Raw genomic sequence first — 13,760 nt, 5'->3', positions numbered from 1 at the left:
AGTTGTATAAATATTTAGGGCTAACTTACTCCTTGCCACCCACTCTGCAGCTCTTTGTTGAGTGTTGCAGTCATTTCAGTCGCTGTAGTAGCTGACGTGCATAGTGTAGAGTCATCCGCATACACATGGCTTTACTCAAAGTCAGTGGCATGTCACTAGTAAAAATGTACACAAGGTCCAAAAGGAATTTGGCTTCCGCTCTAGCCCTAAGACTCTTTTACAAGTGAGAGTCAGAGGCGAGGTCTGAAAACACTACCTGCTGCCGTAAAAGGCAACATGCATTGGCCGGGAATCGAACCCGAACCCCAGCCGTGCTGCCCTGTGCTGAGCCAATTGCAATTTTCCTAAGTCCTTTTTTTGTGGCACCTGACCACACGACTGAACAGTAGTCGAGGTGCGACAAAACTGTTGGACCTGCCTTGTTGATAGTGTTGTTAAGAAGGCAGAGCATCGCTTTATTATAGACAGACTTCTCCCCGTCTTTGCTACTACTGCGTCAATATGTTTTGACCATGACAGTTTACAATCTAGGGTTACTCCAAGCAGTTTAATCATCTCAACTTGCTCAATTTCCACATGACTTATTACAAGATTAAGTTGAGCTTTAGGGTTTAGTGAGTGTTTTGTTCCAAATACAATGCTTTTAGTTGTATAAATATTTAGGGCTAACTTACTCCTTGCCACCCACTCTGCAGCTCTTTGTTGAGTGTTGCAGTCATTTCAGTCGCTGTAGTAGCTGACGTGCATAGTGTAGAGTCATCCGCAGTCAGTGGCATGTCACTAGTAAAAATGTACACAAGGTCCAAAAGGAATTTGGCTTCCGCTCTAGCCCTAAGACTCTTTTACAAGTGAGAGTCAGAGGCGAGGTCTGAAAACACTACCTGCTGCCGTAAAAGGGAACATGCATTGGCCGGGAATCGAACCCGGGCCTCCCGCGTGGCAGGCGAGAATTCTACCACTGAACCACCAATGCTTAGACAGAGCTTCAAAGGGGGTTCCCGGACTCAAACAACGCGAGTCCATGGAGTGACTAAACGAAACAGAAGAAAATCATTATCAGGGAACAAGGAATTTCTCAAAGTCCATTGTACCCGTTTTTCCCTTCAAACTTCTTCTTCCTCATTCCAATCCGTTGCTGTAGCTTCTCCCACTCTCGTTCTTAGAATTGAGAGTGAAAAATGTTGATAGATTCCATCTTACCCCCTCCCCTTGTGCTTCTCTGCCTGTGTGCGCAGTTACTGTGACCGTTGCAGGGACTGTGAAGAGACCTCTTGTGGCTTGTCTTGTGGGGTATGCATGCGTGTCCGAGCTGTGTGCTAGTAATTTAAAACAGACAGCTCGGTGCGTTCAACATGTCAATACCTCTCATAAATAAAACTAGTGATGAAATCAGTCTCTCCTCCACTTTCAGCCAGGAGATATTGACATGCATATTATTAATATTAGCTCTCTGTGTACATCCAAGGGCCAGCCGTGCTGCCCTGTTCTGAGCCAATTGCAATTTTCCTAAGTCCTTTTTTTGTGGCACCTGACCACACGACTGAACAGTAGTCGAGGTGCGACAAAACTGTAGGACCTGCCTTGTTGATAGTGTTGTTAAGAAGGCAGAGCATCGCTTTATTATAGACAGACTTCTCCCCGTCTTTGCTACTACTGCGTCAATATGTTTTGACCATGACAGTTTACAATCTAGGGTTACTCCAAGCAGTTTAATCATCTCAACTTGCTCAATTTCCACATGACTTATTACAAGATTAAGTTGAGCTTTAGGGTTTAGTGAGTGTTTTGTTCCAAATACAATGCTTTTAGTTGTATAAATATTTAGGGCTAACTTACTCCTTGCCACCCACTCTGCAGCTCTTTGTTGAGTGTTGCAGTCATTTCAGTCGCTGTAGTAGCTGACGTGCATAGTGTAGAGTCATCCGCAGTCAGTGGCATGTCACTAGTAAAAATGTACACAAGGTCCAAAAGGAATTTGGCTTCCGCTCTAGCCCTAAGACTCTTTTACAAGTGAGAGTCAGAGGCGAGGTCTGAAAACACTACCTGCTGCCGTAAAATGGAACATGCATTGGCCGGGAATCGAACCCGGGGCTCCCGCGTGGCAGGCGAGAATTCTACCACTGAACCACCAATGCTTAGACAGAGCTTCAAAGGGGGTTCCCGGACTCAAACAACGCGAGTCCATGGAGTGACTAAACGAAACAGAAGAAAATCATTATCAGGGAACAAGGAATTTCTCAAAGTCCATTGTACCCGTTTTTCCCTTCAAACTTCTTCTTCCTCATTCCAATCCGTTGCTGTAGCTTCTCCCACTCTCGTTCTTAGAATTGAGAGTGAAAAATGTTGATAGATTCCATCTTACCCCCTCCCCTTGTGCTTCTCTGCCTGTGTGCGCAGTTACTGTGACCGTTGCAGGGACTGTGAAGAGACCTCTTGTGGCTTGTCTTGTGGGGTATGCATGCGTGTCCGAGCTGTGTGCTAGTAATTTAAAACAGACAGCTCGGTGCGTTCAACATGTCAATACCTCTCATAAATAAAACTAGTGATGAAATCAGTCTCTCCTCCACTTTCAGCCAGGAGATATTGACATGCATATTATTAATATTAGCTCTCTGTGTACATCCAAGGGCCAGCCGTGCTGCCCTGTTCTGAGCCAATTGCAATTTTCCTAAGTCCTTTTTTTGTGGCACCTGACCACACGACTGAACAGTAGTCGAGGTGCGACAAAACTGTAGGACCTGCCTTGTTGATAGTGTTGTTAAGAAGGCAGAGCATCGCTTTATTATAGACAGACTTCTCCCCGTCTTTGCTACTACTGCGTCAATATGTTTTGACCATGACAGTTTACAATCTAGGGTTACTCCAAGCAGTTTAATCATCTCAACTTGCTCAATTTCCACATGACTTATTACAAGATTAAGTTGAGCTTTAGGGTTTAGTGAGTGTTTTGTTCCAAATACAATGCTTTTAGTTGTATAAATATTTAGGGCTAACTTACTCCTTGCCACCCACTCTGCAGCTCTTTGTTGAGTGTTGCAGTCATTTCAGTCGCTGTAGTAGCTGACGTGCATAGTGTAGAGTCATCCGCAGTCAGTGGCATGTCACTAGTAAAAATGTACACAAGGTCCAAAAGGAATTTGGCTTCCGCTCTAGCCCTAAGACTCTTTTACAAGTGAGAGTCAGAGGCGAGGTCTGAAAACACTACCTGCTGCCGTAAAAGGGAACATGCATTGGCCGGGAATCGAACCCGGGCCTCCCGCGTGGCAGGCGAGAATTCTACCACTGAACCACCAATGCTTAGACAGAGCTTCAAAGGGGGTTCCCGGACTCAAACAACGCGAGTCCATGGAGTGACTAAACGAAACAGAAGAAAATCATTATCAGGGAACAAGGAATTTCTCAAAGTCCATTGTACCCGTTTTTCCCTTCAAACTTCTTCTTCCTCATTCCAATCCGTTGCTGTAGCTTCTCCCACTCTCGTTCTTAGAATTGAGAGTGAAAAATGTTGATAGATTCCATCTTACCCCCTCCCCTTGTGCTTCTCTGCCTGTGTGCGCAGTTACTGTGACCGTTGCAGGGACTGTGAAGAGACCTCTTGTGGCTTGTCTTGTGGGGTATGCATGCGTGTCCGAGCTGTGTGCTAGTAATTTAAAACAGACAGCTCGGTGCGTTCAACATGTCAATACCTCTCATAAATAAAACTAGTGATGAAATCAGTCTCTCCTCCACTTTCAGCCAGGAGATATTGACATGCATATTATTAATATTAGCTCTCTGTGTACATCCAAGGGCCAGCCGTGCTGCCCTGTTCTGAGCCAATTGCAATTTTCCTAAGTCCTTTTTTTGTGGCACCTGACCACACGACTGAACAGTAGTCGAGGTGCGACAAAACTGTAGGACCTGCCTTGTTGATAGTGTTGTTAAGAAGGCAGAGCATCGCTTTATTATAGACAGACTTCTCCCCGTCTTTGCTACTACTGCGTCAATATGTTTTGACCATGACAGTTTACAATCTAGGGTTACTCCAAGCAGTTTAATCATCTCAACTTGCTCAATTTCCACATGACTTATTACAAGATTAAGTTGAGCTTTAGGGTTTAGTGAGTGTTTTGTTCCAAATACAATGCTTTTAGTTGTATAAATATTTAGGGCTAACTTACTCCTTGCCACCCACTCTGCAGCTCTTTGTTGAGTGTTGCAGTCATTTCAGTCGCTGTAGTAGCTGACGTGCATAGTGTAGAGTCATCCGCATACACATGGCTTTACTCAAAGTCAGTGGCATGTCACTAGTAAAAATGTACACAAGGTCCAAAAGGAATTTGGCTTCCGCTCTAGCCCTAAGACTCTTTTACAAGTGAGAGTCAGAGGCGAGGTCTGAAAACACTACCTGCTGCCGTAAAAGGGAACATGCATTGGCCGGGAATCGAACCCGGGCCTCCCGCGTGGCAGGCGAGAATTCTACCACTGAACCACCAATGCTTAGACAGAGCTTTAAAGGGGGTTCCCGGACTCAAACAACGCGAGTCCATGGAGTGACTAAACGAAACAGAAGAAAATCATTATCAGGGAACAAGGAATTTCTCAAAGTCCATTGTACCCGTTTTTCCCTTCAAACTTCTTCTTCCTCATTCCAATCCGTTGCTGTAGCTTCTCCCACTCTCGTTCTTAGAATTGAGAGTGAAAAATGTTGATAGATTCCATCTTACCCCCTCCCCTTGTGCTTCTCTGCCTGTGTGCGCAGTTACTGTGACCGTTGCAGGGACTGTGAAGAGACCTCTTGTGGCTTGTCTTGTGGGGTATGCATGCGTGTCCGAGCTGTGTGCTAGTAATTTAAAACAGACAGCTCGGTGCGTTCAACATGTCAATACCTCTCATAAATAAAACTAGTGATGAAATCAGTCTCTCCTCCACTTTCAGCCAGGAGATATTGACATGCATATTATTAATATTAGCTCTCTGTGTACATCCAAGGGCCAGCCGTGCTGCCCTGTTCTGAGCCAATTGCAATTTTCCTAAGTCCTTTTTTTGTGGCACCTGACCACACGACTGAACAGTAGTCGAGGTGCGACAAAACTGTAGGACCTGCCTTGTTGATAGTGTTGTTAAGAAGGCAGAGCATCGCTTTATTATAGACAGACTTCTCCCCGTCTTTGCTACTACTGCGTCAATATGTTTTGACCATGACAGTTTACAATCTAGGGTTACTCCAAGCAGTTTAATCATCTCAACTTGCTCAATTTCCACATGACTTATTACAAGATTAAGTTGAGCTTTAGGGTTTAGTGAGTGTTTTGTTCCAAATACAATGCTTTTAGTTGTATAAATATTTAGGGCTAACTTACTCCTTGCCACCCACTCTGCAGCTCTTTGTTGAGTGTTGCAGTCATTTCAGTCGCTGTAGTAGCTGACGTGCATAGTGTAGAGTCATCCGCATACACATGGCTTTACTCAAAGTCAGTGGCATGTCACTAGTAAAAATGTACACAAGGTCCAAAAGGAATTTGGCTTCCGCTCTAGCCCTAAGACTCTTTTACAAGTGAGAGTCAGAGGCGAGGTCTGAAAACACTACCTGCTGCCGTAAAAGGCAACATGCATTGGCCGGGAATCGAACCCGAACCCCAGCCGTGCTGCCCTGTGCTGAGCCAATTGCAATTTTCCTAAGTCCTTTTTTTGTGGCACCTGACCACACGACTGAACAGTAGTCGAGGTGCGACAAAACTGTAGGACCTGCCTTGTTGATAGTGTTGTTAAGAAGGCAGAGCATCGCTTTATTATAGACAGACTTCTCCCCGTCTTTGCTACTACTGCGTCAATATGTTTTGACCATGACAGTTTACAATCTAGGGTTACTCCAAGCAGTTTAATCATCTCAACTTGCTCAATTTCCACATGACTTATTACAAGATTAAGTTGAGGTTTAGGGTTTAGTGAGTGTTTTGTTCCAAATACAATGCTTTTAGTTGTATAAATATTTAGGGCTAACTTACTCCTTGCCACCCACTCTGCAGCTCTTTGTTGAGTGTTGCAGTCATTTCAGTCGCTGTAGTAGCTGACGTGCATAGTGTAGAGTCATCCGCATACACATGGCTTTACTCAAAGTCAGTGGCATGTCACTAGTAAAAATGTACACAAGGTCCAAAAGGAATTTGGCTTCCGCTCTAGCCCTAAGACTCTTTTACAAGTGAGAGTCAGAGGCGAGGTCTGAAAACACTACCTGCTGCCGTAAAAGGCAACATGCATTGGCCGGGAATCGAACCCGAACCCCAGCCGTGCTGCCCTGTGCTGAGCCAATTGCAATTTTCCTAAGTCCTTTTTTTGTGGCACCTGACCACACGACTGAACAGTAGTCGAGGTGCGACAAAACTGTAGGACCTGCCTTGTTGATAGTGTTGTTAAGAAGGCAGAGCATCGCTTTATTATAGACAGACTTCTCCCCGTCTTTGCTACTACTGCGTCAATATGTTTTGACCATGACAGTTTACAATCTAGGGTTACTCCAAGCAGTTTAATCATCTCAACTTGCTCAATTTCCACATGACTTATTACAAGATTAAGTTGAGGTTTAGGGTTTAGTGAGTGTTTTGTTCCAAATACAATGCTTTTAGTTGTATAAATATTTAGGGCTAACTTACTCCTTGCCACCCACTCTGCAGCTCTTTGTTGAGTGTTGCAGTCATTTCAGTCGCTGTAGTAGCTGACGTGCATAGTGTAGAGTCATCCGCATACACATGGCTTTACTCAAAGTCAGTGGCATGTCACTAGTAAAAATGTACACAAGGTCCAAAAGGAATTTGGCTTCCGCTCTAGCCCTAAGACTCTTTTACAAGTGAGAGTCAGAGGCGAGGTCTGAAAACACTACCTGCTGCCGTAAAAGGCAACATGCATTGGCCGGGAATCGAACCCGAACCCCAGCCGTGCTGCCCTGTGCTGAGCCAATTGCAATTTTCCTAAGTCCTTTTTTTGTGGCACCTGACCACACGACTGAACAGTAGTCGAGGTGCGACAAAACTGTAGGACCTGCCTTGTTGATAGTGTTGTTAAGAAGGCAGAGCATCGCTTTATTATAGACAGACTTCTCCCCGTCTTTGCTACTACTGCGTCAATATGTTTTGACCATGACAGTTTACAATCTAGGGTTACTCCAAGCAGTTTAATCATCTCAACTTGCTCAATTTCCACATGACTTATTACAAGATTAAGTTGAGGTTTAGGGTTTAGTGAGTGTTTTGTTCCAAATACAATGCTTTTAGTTGTATAAATATTTAGGGCTAACTTACTCCTTGCCACCCACTCTGCAGCTCTTTGTTGAGTGTTGCAGTCATTTCAGTCGCTGTAGTAGCTGACGTGCATAGTGTAGAGTCATCCGCATACACATGGCTTTACTCAAAGTCAGTGGCATGTCACTAGTAAAAATGTACACAAGGTCCAAAAGGAATTTGGCTTCCGCTCTAGCCCTAAGACTCTTTTACAAGTGAGAGTCAGAGGCGAGGTCTGAAAACACTACCTGCTGCCGTAAAAGGGAACATGCATTGGCCGGGAATCGATCCCGGGCCTCCCGCCTGGCAGGCGAGAATTCTACCACTGAACCACCAATGCTTAGACAGAGCTTTAAAGGGGGTTCCCGGACTCAAACAACGCGAGTCCATGGAGTGACTAAACGAAACAGAAGAAAATCATTATCAGGGAACAAGGAATTTCTCAAAGTCCATTGTACCCGTTTTTCCCTTCAAACTTCTTCTTCCTCATTCCAATCCGTTGCTGTAGCTTCTCCCACTCTCGTTCTTAGAATTGAGAGTGAAAAATGTTGATAGATTCCATCTTACCCCCTCCCCTTGTGCTTCTCTGCCTGTGTGCGCAGTTACTGTGACCGTTGCAGGGACTGTGAAGAGACCTCTTGTGGCTTGTCTTGTGGGGTATGCATGCGTGTCCGAGCTGTGTGCTAGTAATTTAAAACAGACAGCTCGGTGCGTTCAACATGTCAATACCTCTCATAAATAAAACTAGTGATGAAATCAGTCTCTCCTCCACTTTCAGCCAGGAGATATTGACATGCATATTATTAATATTAGCTCTCTGTGTACATCCAAGGGCCAGCCGTGCTGCCCTGTTCTGAGCCAATTGCAATTTTCCTAAGTCCTTTTTTTGTGGCACCTGACCACACGACTGAACAGTAGTCGAGGTGCGACAAAACTGTAGGACCTGCCTTGTTGATAGTGTTGTTAAGAAGGCAGAGCATCGCTTTATTATAGACAGACTTCTCCCCGTCTTTGCTACTACTGCGTCAATATGTTTTGACCATGACAGTTTACAATCTAGGGTTACTCCAAGCAGTTTAATCATCTCAACTTGCTCAATTTCCACATGACTTATTACAAGATTAAGTTGAGCTTTAGGGTTTAGTGAGTGTTTTGTTCCAAATACAATGCTTTTAGTTGTATAAATATTTAGGGCTAACTTACTCCTTGCCACCCACTCTGCAGCTCTTTGTTGAGTGTTGCAGTCATTTCAGTCACTGTAGTAGCTGACGTGCATAGTGTAGAGTCATCCGCATACACATGGCTTTACTCAAAGTCAGTGGCATGTCACTAGTAAAAATGTACACAAGGTCCAAAAGGAATTTGGCTTCCGCTCTAGCCCTAAGACTCTTTTACAAGTGAGAGTCAGAGGCGAGGTCTGAAAACACTACCTGCTGCCGTAAAAGGGAACATGCATTGGCCGGGAATCGAACCCGAACCCCAGCCGTGCTGCCCTGTGCTGAGCCAATTGCAATTTTCTTAAGTCATTTTTTTGTGGCACCTGACCACACGACTGAACAGTAGTCAAGGTGCGACAAAACTGTAGGACCTGCCTTGTTGATAGTGTTGTTAAGAAGGCAGAGCATCGCTTTATTATAGACAGACTTCTCCCCGTCTTTGCTACTACTGCGTCAATATGTTTTGACCATGACAGTTTACAATCTAGGGTTACTCCAAGCAGTTTAATCATCTCAACTTGCTCAATTTCCACATGACTTATTACAAGATTAAGTTGAGGTTTAGGGTTTAGTGAGTGTTTTGTTCCAAATACAATGCTTTTAGTTGTATAAATATTTAGGGCTAACTTACTCCTTGCCACCCACTCTGCAGCTCTTTGTTGAGTGTTGCAGTCATTTCAGTCGCTGTAGTAGCTGACGTGCATAGTGTAGAGTCATCCGCATACACATGGCTTTACTCAAAGTCAGTGGCATGTCACTAGTAAAAATGTACACAAGGTCCAAAAGGAATTTGGCTTCCGCTCTAGCCCTAAGACTCTTTTACAAGTGAGAGTCAGAGGCGAGGTCTGAAAACACTACCTGCTGCCGTAAAAGGGAACATGCATTGGCCGGGAATCGATCCCGGGCCTCCCGCCTGGCAGGCAAGAATTCTACCACTGAACCACCAATGCTTAGACAGAGCTTTAAAGGGGGTTCCCGGACCCAAACAACGCGAGTCCATGGAGTGACTAAACGAAACAGAAGAAAATCATTATCAGGGAACAAGGAATTTCTCAAAGTCCATTGTACCCGTTTTTCCCTTCAAACTTCTTCTTCCTCATTCCAATCCGTTGCTGTAGCTTCTCCCACTCTCGTTCTTAGAATTGAGAGTGAAAAATGTTGATAGATTCCATCTTACCCCCTCCCCTTGTGCTTCTCTGCCTGTGTGCGCAGTTACTGTGACCGTTGCAGGGACTGTGAAGAGACCTCTTGTGGCTTGTCTTGTGGGGTATGCATGCGTGTCCGAGCTGTGTGCTAGTAATTTAAAACAGACAGCTCGGTGCGTTCAACATGTCAATACCTCTCATAAATAAAACTAGTGATGAAATCAGTCTCTCCTCCACTTTCAGCCAGGAGATATTGACATGCATATTATTAATATTAGCTCTCTGTGTACATCCAAGGGCCAGCCGTGCTGCCCTGTTCTGAGCCAATTGCAATTTTCCTAAGTCCTTTTTTTGTGGCACCTGACCACACGACTGAACAGTAGTCGAGGTGCGACAAAACTGTAGGACCTGCCTTGTTGATAGTGTTGTTAAGAAGGCAGAGCATCGCTTTATTATAGACAGACTTCTCCCCGTCTTTGCTACTACTGCGTCAATATGTTTTGACCATGACAGTTTACAATCTAGGGTTACTCCAAGCAGTTTAATCATCTCAACTTGCTCAATTTCCACATGACTTATTACAAGATTAAGTTGAGCTTTAGGGTTTAGTGAGTGTTTTGTTCCAAATACAATGCTTTTAGTTGTATAAATATTTAGGGCTAACTTACTCCTTGCCACCCACTCTGCAGCTCTTTGTTGAGTGTTGCAGTCATTTCAGTCGCTGTAGTAGCTGACGTGCATAGTGTAGAGTCATCCGCATACACATGGCTTTACTCAAAGTCAGTGGCATGTCACTAGTAAAAATGTACACAAGGTCCAAAAGGAATTTGGCTTCCGCTCTAGCCCTAAGACTCTTTTACAAGTGAGAGTCAGAGGCGAGGTCTGAAAACACTACCTGCTGCCGTAAAAGGCAACATGCATTGGCCGGGAATCGAACCCGAACCCCAGCCGTGCTGCCCTGTGCTGAGCCAATTGCAATTTTCCTAAGTCCTTTTTTTGTGGCACCTGACCACACGACTGAACAGTAGTCGAGGTGCGACAAAACTGTAGGACCTGCCTTGTTGATAGTGTTGTTAAGAAGGCAGAGCATCGCTTTATTATAGACAGACTTCTCCCCGTCTTTGCTACTACTGCGTCAATATGTTTTGACCATGACAGTTTACAATCTAGGGTTACTCCAAGCAGTTTAATCATCTCAACTTGCTCAATTTCCACATGACTTATTACAAGATTAAGTTGAGGTTTAGGGTTTAGTGAGTGTTTTGTTCCAAATACAATGCTTTTAGTTGTATAAATATTTAGGGCTAACTTACTCCTTGCCACCCACTCTGCAGCTCTTTGTTGAGTGTTGCAGTCATTTCAGTCGCTGTAGTAGCTGACGTGCATAGTGTAGAGTCATCCGCATACACATGGCTTTACTCAAAGTCAGTGGCATGTCACTAGTAAAAATGTACACAAGGTCCAAAAGGAATTTGGCTTCCGCTCTAGCCCTAAGACTCTTTTACAAGTGAGAGTCAGAGGCGAGGTCTGAAAACACTACCTGCTGCCGTAAAAGGCAACATGCATTGGCCGGGAATCGAACCCGAACCCCAGCCGTGCTGCCCTGTGCTGAGCCAATTGCAATTTTCCTAAGTCATTTTTTTGTGGCACCTGACCACACGACTGAACAGTAGTCAAGGTGCGACAAAACTGTAGGACCTGCCTTGTTGATAGTGTTGTTAAGAAGGCAGAGCATCGCTTTATTATAGACAGACTTCTCCCCGTCTTGGCTACTACTGCGTCAATATGTTTTGACCATGACAGTTTACAATCTAGGGTTACTCCAAGCAGTTTAATCATCTCAACTTGCTCAATTTCCACATGACTTATTACAAGATTAAGTTGAGGTTTAGGGTTTAGTGAGTGTTTTGTTCCAAATACAATGCTTTTAGTTGTATAAATATTTAGGGCTAACTTACTCCTTGCCACCCACTCTGCAGCTCTTTGTTGAGTGTTGCAGTCATTTCAGTCGCTGTAGTAGCTGACGTGCATAGTGTAGAGTCATCCGCATACACATGGCTTTACTCAAAGTCAGTGGCATGTCACTAGTAAAAATGTACACAAGGTCCAAAAGGAATTTGGCTTCCGCTCTAGCCCTAAGACTCTTTTACAAGTGAGAGTCAGAGGCGAGGTCTGAAAACACTACCTGCTGCCGTAAAAGGGAACATGCATTGGCCGGGAATCGATCCCGGGCCTCCCGCCTGGCAGGCAAGAATTCTACCACTGAACCACCAATGCTTAGACAGAGCTTTAAAGGGGGTTCCCGGACTCAAACAACGCGAGTCCATGGAGTGACTAAACGAAACAGAAGAAAATCATTATCAGGGAACAAGGAATTTCTCAAAGTCCATTGTACCCGTTTTTCCCTTCAAACTTCTTCTTCCTCATTCCAATCCGTTGCTGTAGCTTCTCCCACTCTCGTTCTTAGAATTGAGAGTGAAAAATGTTGATAGATTCCATCTTACCCCCTCCCCTTGTGCTTCTCTGCCTGTGTGCGCAGTTACTGTGACCGTTGCAGGGACTGTGAAGAGACCTCTTGTGGCTTGTCTTGTGGGGTATGCATGCGTGTCCGAGCTGTGTGCTAGTAATTTAAAACAGACAGCTCGGTGCGTTCAACATGTCAATACCTCTCATAAATAAAACTAGTGATGAAATCAGTCTCTCCTCCACTTTCAGCCAGGAGATATTGACATGCATATTATTAATATTAGCTCTCTGTGTACATCCAAGGGCCAGCCGTGCTGCCCTGTTCTGAGCCAATTGCAATTTTCCTAAGTCCTTTTTTTGTGGCACCTGACCACACGACTGAACAGTAGTCGAGGTGCGACAAAACTGTAGGACCTGCCTTGTTGATAGTGTTGTTAAGAAGGCAGAGCATCGCTTTATTATAGACAGACTTCTCCCCGTCTTTGCTACTACTGCGTCAATATGTTTTGACCATGACAGTTTACAATCTAGGGTTACTCCAAGCAGTTTAATCATCTCAACTTGCTCAATTTCCACATGACTTATTACAAGATTAAGTTGAGCTTTAGGGTTTAGTGAGTGTTTTGTTCCAAATACAATGCTTTTAGTTGTATAAATATTTAGGGCTAACTTACTCCTTGCCACCCACTCTGCAGCTCTTTGTTGAGTGTTGCAGTCATTTCAGTCGCTGTAGTAGCTGACGTGCATAGTGTAGAGTCATCCGCATACACATGGCTTTACTCAAAGTCAGTGGCATGTCACTAGTAAAAATGTACACAAGGTCCAAAAGGAATTTGGCTTCCGCTCTAGCCCTAAGACTCTTTTACAAGTGAGAGTCAGAGGCGAGGTCTGAAAACACTACCTGCTGCCGTAAAAGGCAACATGCATTGGCCGGGAATCGAACCCGAACCCCAGCCGTGCTGCCCTGTGCTGAGCCAATTGCAATTTTCCTAAGTCCTTTTTTTGTGGCACCTGACCACACGACTGAACAGTAGTCGAGGTGCGACAAAACTGTAGGACCTGCCTTGTTGATAGTGTTGTTAAGAAGGCAGAGCATCGCTTTATTATAGACAGACTTCTCCCCGTCTTTGCTACTACTGCGTCAATATGTTTTGACCATGACAGTTTACAATCTAGGGTTACTCCAAGCAGTTTAATCATCTCAACTTGCTCAATTTCCACATGACTTATTACAAGATTAAGTTGAGGTTTAGGGTTTAGTGAGTGTTTTGTTCCAAATACAATGCTTTTAGTTGTATAAATATTTAGGGCTAACTTACTCCTTGCCACCCACTCTGCAGCTCTTTGTTGAGTGTTGCAGTCATTTCAGTCGCTGTAGTAGCTGACGTGCATAGTGTAGAGTCATTCGCATACACATGGCTTTACTCAAAGTCAGTGGCATGTCACTAGTAAAAATGTACACAAGGTCCAAAAGGAATTTGGCTTCCGCTCTAGCCCTAAGACTCTTTTACAAGTGAGAGTCAGAGGCGAGGTCTGAAAACACTACCTGCTGCCGTAAAAGGGAACATGCATTGGCCGGGAATCGAACCCAGGCCTCCCGCGTGGCAGGCGAGAATTCTACCACTGAACCACCAATGCTTAGACAGAGCTTTAAAGGGGGTTCCCGGACTCAAACA

At 44.5% G+C, this 13,760-nt stretch overlaps 5 non-coding genes across 5 annotated transcripts; all 5 read right to left on the bottom strand.

Annotated features, from left to right (window-relative positions):
• Positions 1 to 902: 902 nt before the first annotated feature.
• trnag-gcc (transfer RNA glycine (anticodon GCC)) lies at positions 903 to 973 on the bottom strand. The gene has a single exon. It is a non-coding gene; the product is annotated as a tRNA-Gly (tRNA).
• A 1,091-nt stretch (positions 974 to 2,064) lies between these two features.
• On the bottom strand, positions 2,065 to 2,135 carry trnag-gcc (transfer RNA glycine (anticodon GCC)). The gene has a single exon. It is a non-coding gene; the product is annotated as a tRNA-Gly (tRNA).
• A 1,091-nt stretch (positions 2,136 to 3,226) lies between these two features.
• trnag-gcc (transfer RNA glycine (anticodon GCC)) lies at positions 3,227 to 3,297 on the bottom strand. The gene has a single exon. It is a non-coding gene; the product is annotated as a tRNA-Gly (tRNA).
• Positions 3,298 to 4,408: 1,111 nt separating this feature from the next.
• On the bottom strand, positions 4,409 to 4,479 carry trnag-gcc (transfer RNA glycine (anticodon GCC)). The gene has a single exon. It is a non-coding gene; the product is annotated as a tRNA-Gly (tRNA).
• A 9,172-nt stretch (positions 4,480 to 13,651) lies between these two features.
• Positions 13,652 to 13,722, bottom strand: trnag-gcc (transfer RNA glycine (anticodon GCC)). The gene has a single exon. It is a non-coding gene; the product is annotated as a tRNA-Gly (tRNA).
• Positions 13,723 to 13,760: the final 38 nt, after the last annotated feature.

The sequence above is a fragment of the Salmo salar genome, chromosome 10 (assembly GCF_965601325.2).
Source record: "Salmo salar chromosome 10, fSalSal1, whole genome shotgun sequence".
NCBI classification, from domain to species: Eukaryota; Metazoa; Chordata; class Actinopteri; order Salmoniformes; family Salmonidae; genus Salmo; species Salmo salar.
This window is presented reverse-complemented; position numbering and strand designations above follow the sequence as displayed.